This window comes from Octodon degus, unplaced genomic scaffold (assembly GCF_000260255.1).
Source record: "Octodon degus isolate 3935 unplaced genomic scaffold, OctDeg1.0 scaffold00021, whole genome shotgun sequence".
NCBI classification, from domain to species: Eukaryota; Metazoa; Chordata; class Mammalia; order Rodentia; family Octodontidae; genus Octodon; species Octodon degus.
The window spans coordinates 20894-27074 of record NW_004524597.1 but is presented as its reverse complement, the minus strand read 5'-3'; the positions used below and the strand labels follow the sequence as shown (position 1 = coordinate 27074).

At 46.3% G+C, this 6181-nt stretch overlaps 2 pseudogenes; one reads left to right on the top strand and one right to left on the bottom strand.

Moving 5' to 3' along the window:
• Positions 1-10: 10 nt before the first annotated feature.
• Positions 11-2102, bottom strand: LOC101573278 (annotated as a pseudogene).
• A 268-nt stretch (positions 2103-2370) lies between these two features.
• Positions 2371-5021, top strand: LOC101572887 (annotated as a pseudogene).
• The last annotated feature ends 1160 nt before the right edge of the window (positions 5022-6181 follow it).

Sequence of the window (6181 nt, the reverse complement as noted above, 5' to 3'; positions counted from 1 at the left end):
CTTGAATAGCATCTTCCATGTGGGACTTCTTGAAATATAGTATTTTGGTTTCAGTGAGTTACACAAATGAATTACCAGTCCTCATTAATTTAATATGTCCATTTACAGAGTATGGTAATTTCGTTCTTTAGATTTGCAGAATTTATAGAGAAAGAAAATTACAGCCTTGGGGCTGGTGAGATGGCTTAGTGGTCTAAAGCACCTACTTAGAACAAGCTTAGCAAAGTCCAGGGACCACAGTTCAATCCCCCAGCACCACATGCCAGCCAGCCCGCCCCCTGGTGGGCTGAGCTGGCCACAAACACACACACACACACACACACACACACACACACACACACAAATAAAAAAAGAAAAGAAAATTACAGCCTGTACACCCAAAACAAGGACAATTCCTCCAATGAAACTGGCTGCGTCAAATGTAGACTTCCGCCCAGGTCCTAAAGTTGGAGCCACAGTGGTATTTGCTGCACCTGTTGTGGTAACTGTGGTGGAAGATGTTGAAGGTGGAGTTGTGGTTTTAGCTGTTGCATTGGTTGGCACTGGAGCAATAGTAGCAGGCACAGAACACAAGGCAGTGTTGTTCACCGTGCTACAATCACTAACTGTTGCATTATCAGAACAGTAGCTCTTATTTGCTTCTTTACATTCTATCCAATAACAAGTACCAGGAATACTTGAATTAACACAGGAAGAACAGCTTTTGCGGTGTTCACAAGTTTCTAGCGCTGGGGTGGTGGTCGGCGCAGCGGGCGTCGCAGTCGTGGAGACTGTCTGGGTGGGCGCCGAAGTCGTGTTCACCGGTTCGGCTGCTGTCGTGGTTAAGTTGGAGTTCACAGAGGGGACAACCTACAGGCAGAGGGCAGCCAGGCAGGTGATGGCCCAAAAGAACTGGCTGGAGGGCCCCAACATCGTGTCCTCCGCGCTGGCGTCAAGGAGAAAGCTGCGGCGCACAACGCTCAGTCGATACCTCCGCCCCCTGCGGCGCCTCTCAAGTCCTGCTTTTTCTAGTTTTAGAATTTCATTCTATTTTATGTTATGTCAGCATGAAATTCGAAAGCTCTTTTTTTTTTTGCTGGTTAGGATCAAACAGATGGCTTCAACTACACGAGGCAAGTGTTCTGCCTCCGAGCCACAGCTTTGATACATAGGTATGGAATCGAATATTACTATCTTATTTTTTATCATCTTGTTATGGTTTGTGTTTAGGCGTCCCCCAAAAAACCTCATCTAAGTCATGGGGGTGGACTTTTAGAGTTTGTGACTAACTCATGATCTACTGGGATTATGGGTGTGACTGCTGCTGGGATTATGGGTGCGAGTACTACTCCCAGCCTGGGCCAGATAGACTGAATGCAGTCAGGGAGACAGACTTGCTCTCTGTAGCCACTGTTGCTGCCACTTCTCCATTTTGCTCTCCGCTCTTTGCTGCCGCCATGAAAGGTGGCACTCTGCCCTGTGCCGCTCTGCCCTTGGAGCCAGCTGAGTATGGACTGAAACCTCCAGTGACTGTGAGCTGAATAAACCTTTCCTTCCTTCATTTTGAGTGTCAGATCACTAGTCCCAGCAACTAGAGAAGAGTAACTGAGACACATCTGATGGTGTGTGTGTGTGTGTGGTGGGTATTGAACCCAGGGCTTTCCATATACTAGGCAAGTACTCTACCACTGAGCTGTCACTCACCCCATACCCTTTTTTCAAGTTTTGAAATACAGTCTTACTAAGTTGTGCTGGGTGGCCTTGAAGCTGACACCCTTCTGCCTCAGCCTCCCAGAGTGCTGGATTATAGGCAGGCACCACTGCACCCAGTTTCCCTATTGCTTTAAATAACTGCAGGCTTATTTCCATCATAAGTCTGTGTGACGGGCATACGAGGCTCTCATCCACGGAGTTTTAGGTTGTTCCCAGCATGGAGCCATGACAGAGAATTGCAGATAAAGGACAATGAAGAAGAGAGGATGTTTCCAGCTATGCTAGATACTCTATCATCAAACATTTGAAAACTATAAACAATAAAAAGAACATTGTTTATCAATAAAATTATGGGAAAAAGAAAGAACAGCACCATACACAGGGTGGAAGGTACCTGGAGGATGGGCCATCATCGCGTTGGGAAAGCAGGCATCGTATGCTGTTGCTGTACAGACGTTCTGTCACTCTAAAGACAGTTTCCCTGTTTCAGGGATGAAAAGCCAAGGCTAAGAGTTTATGGTTGCTATGAATGAAAAGAAAGGAATTTCACGGAGGAGAAGTTGGCAAAGGAAATGAGGCAGGTGCACCCACACCCCAGAGCCTTTCTACGCAGGCCAACCTAGCTACAAAAAGGGCAGAATGGACTCACTGGGGAAGGTCAGCTCTTGTGAGCAGGTCAAAAACAAAGGCCCCACTGCAATGGAGGTAGCTGCTGAGCAACTCTTAAGAGAAGCCACAGAAAGAGACCCTGAGCTCCTTCTGCCTCCAACTCAGTAGATCAATTGAGTGAACAATTGTATGAACAATTGTATGAACAATTCAATAATCACAGGTTTAGGGAAAGGAAAGATAAAAATGATAAAACAGGACTCTGGTGACTGGACAAAATACAAACAGTGGGAGGAAAGTCTAAAGGAAATTCAAAAGCCTGGATCCATACACAAATATATTTTAGATGTAAACCATGGAGACACCACACTCTGGCTGAAATATGCAGAAATGGAAATGAAGAACCCTTAAGTCTACCATAACCCAAGTACCTGGGACCAGGCCATGACAACCCTACCAAGTCTAGCAGTTCTGGCACAAGTACATGTACGTGGAGGAGATGCTGGAGAACATGCCTTGTGCCCCACAGATATTTGAGTACTGGATGGAATGGCAGCCTGAGAGCAGGCCTAGCACTCTTACATCAACTTGGAGCTGAGCAGCAAAGAGGTGGGGTAAGCCTGCAGTGTTTTGTTTTTTAATGTATTTAGTACAGGGTCTACAGATTGTATAGGGTCTCTCTTCGTGGATCAGACTCACAGTGATCCTCCTGTTTTCAGCTTTCCAAGTGCTAGGATTACAGGCACACACCATCATGCCCAGTCTCAATCATTGTCTCAGCATGCTCCGGGGGCAGTGCCAGCAAGGCACACCGGGGATCAAACCCCAGCAGCTGCACCCTGCCTAAACAGGGCTTTAGTCCACTGAGCTATCTGGCCCACCAAGCCTGTAGCATTCTTGAGTGCTTGTCCTCAAGCACCCTGATGTGAAGACCTGGATCAAGTATGCTTGCCTTGAAGAGAAACACATTTCCATGACCCGAGCCTAGAAAGTGTACAAGGAAGCAGTGGGATTCTTTGGAGGTGAATATATGGATGAATACCTTTATGTTACCTTTGCCAAGTGTGAGGAAAATCAGTGAACTGGAAAGGGTGTGAATCATCTGTGCATATAGCCTGGAGAGAGTCCTCAAACGTGAAGCCAAAGAACTCAAATATTATACCATCTTTGAGGGTTTGGTTACAAGCAGGGGACTGAAGACCTGATTGTGGGCAAATGCAAGTTCCAATGTGAAGAAATGAAGGCTAATCCACACAATGACTACAGGTAGTTTTACTACTTGGGCCAGGGGAAAGTGAGACCCCCTCAGCTCAGGGGGAAGCTGAGGCCTGTGGGAAGTCTATGACAGAGCTGTAGCCAACGGCCCACCCATCCAGTAGAAGCTGAACTGAGCTACATCTACCTGGAGATCAACTATGCCCTCTACGAGGAACGGGAGGCCAAGGATCCTGAAAGCACAAGACAGGTTAGCTGAGCCTGTTTGGAATTCAGTCCATACAAGTTCACATTTGCCGAAATGTGACTATAATGCAGTTTGAAATAAGACAGAAAAATTTAGTGTTAGGTCCTCACAGGTAAGACCCTTCAGCCTGAAGAGAAAAACTACAGCCCACCATCCTATTTAAGCAGGAAGCCCTTCCACTCAGCCTGAGAGACTAAAATAGATCTGTTTATCAGGATGGGTCCCAGGCCTGGGTCTCAGGCTTACAGGAAACCCTGTAAATCTGCAGAATGCCATGCTAGAAATCAGCAGAATACCACAGTCACCCTGCACTTCGCTCCCCCCAAAAAAGACACCAGAACCTCACATAACCTCTGAGAAATGTAACATTTTCCATTTTTCCTCAGTGCGATGCCCCTCCCATACCTAAGTTAGTCTATAAAGCAGATTCTTTTCCTTTGTTTATGGTCAGTGGCCTTCTCAACCTTGACCAGGCTACACCCAGCATGAAATAAAGGTACTGCTGTTTGCTTCAATCCTTCCTGTCCTGCTGGTCTTGGTTGCTCCTCAGGGTCTAGCCTAACATTTAGCACTTTCCCGATGCACTTTGGGAATGTCCATAGGCAAATATCCAAAGAAAAAATTATTTAAGAGTTATATTCAATTGGAGGTGCAGCTTGTACAATTGGACATGTGCTGGAAGCTTTATGAAAACTTCCTGGAATATAGACCTGAAAATTGTAGTTTATGGATTAAATTTTCAGAATTAGAGACAATGGTTGGCTTGGTAACACTGATAGGGCGAGAGCCATTTACAAATTGGCCATCAGCCAGGTTTGACTAGGCAGAGCTACTTCGGAAGTCACACACTGATTTTGAAACAAAGCAGGGAGAAATGGAAAGAACACAAAATCTTTCCCTACAGCTGCTTCAACGGACGTGAGACATCAAGGTGTGGATCAGTTTTGGTCAGTTTGAACTGTGTCTGGGGAAAGAAAAGTGTGTCGCCGAGGGCAGACAAATTGATGAAGAAGCTAGCAAAGGCGTGCAGAGCTAGGAAGAAAAGGAACAGAGGCTTATGCATCTGGCTCCTGACAAAGTTTGAAGAAGTATTTGGAAGCACATCAGATGAGGAGAGTGAACAAGCTCATGACAGAGAAAGTCAAGGAGAGAAGAAAGATCCTGGCTGGGAAGCATGCTATCATTACGTCTTTCCCGAAGTCACTGCCAACCAGCTCAACCTCCAGTTGAGGACCATGGTTAAACTCTGGAAGAAACGGCAACCAGAGGGCTGGGGAGATGGCTCAGTAGGATAAGCGCTTGACTGGCAAAAGCAAGGATCTGAGTTCAATCCCCGGTTCCGCAAGAAAGAAACAGCAACCAGAAAAGGAGTCTGCTGAGCAGGATCCAGACAAAAACATGGCTAAGGGGGGCCTGGGCCTAGCTCAGTCCTTTAAGTGGCTGCTTCCACAAAGCTGGCAGCCTCAGGTGGCTGGAGTTCGAACCTCACAACTCTCCCGCTGGCCAACGTGCCCTGAAGGCATGCGAGGAACAAAAAAAAAAAAAAAAAAAACATGGCTAAGAATGAATCCTGATCTTTAGGATGTTGATAAATGTTGTGTTGTTTTGATCAATAAATACTTTGGGAGCTGGGGAGACAGCTCAGTGGCATAAGTGCCTGCCTGGGCATGCGGAGGTCCTGAGTTTGATCCCCGATACTGCAAAATACATTCATACGTACATATATACTTTGGAACTCTTATGACTCCTGCATGTTTTTATATTCTTCACTAAGAATTGTTGAGGATCTCTGCCAGGAGAAGTGAGAGAAATGGAGATGAGCAAACTTTAAAAGTAGAAGAATTGGTGCTGATGAGATGGCTCAGTGGTCTAAAGCACCTACTTAGAACAAGCTTAGCAAAGCACAGGGACCGCGGTTCAATCCCCCAGCCCCACATGCCAGCCAGCCCCGCCCACTGGTGGGCTGAACTAGCCACACACACACACACACACACACACATATATAAATAAATAAAATTTTTTAAAAAAATAGAAGAATTAGGGGCCAGGGAGATGGCTCAGTAGGATAAGTGCTTGACTGGCAAACGCAAGGATCTGAGTTCAATCCCCGGTTCCGTAAAATAAATAAATAAATAAATAAATAAATAAAAGTAGAAGAATGGCTTCGGAGGTGACAACAGTGACAGGGCTTTGTGTTTTGGGGAAGAGGGGCTGGGCATAGATGATCAAGGGCTGAATTCCATAAGCAGAGGTTTCACACCCAACCTGGGTTTCATGCCTGCAGCCTGAGGCCTCTGGACACAAGAGGAGGACAGGGTTGCAGAAGGAGCTGCAGGCAGACCCGCTCTCTGGTCTTTCTGATTAAGTGACTGGGTTAGCACCCTATTTCCTGCCTCACTCTTCAACCAGAAGAAAGAC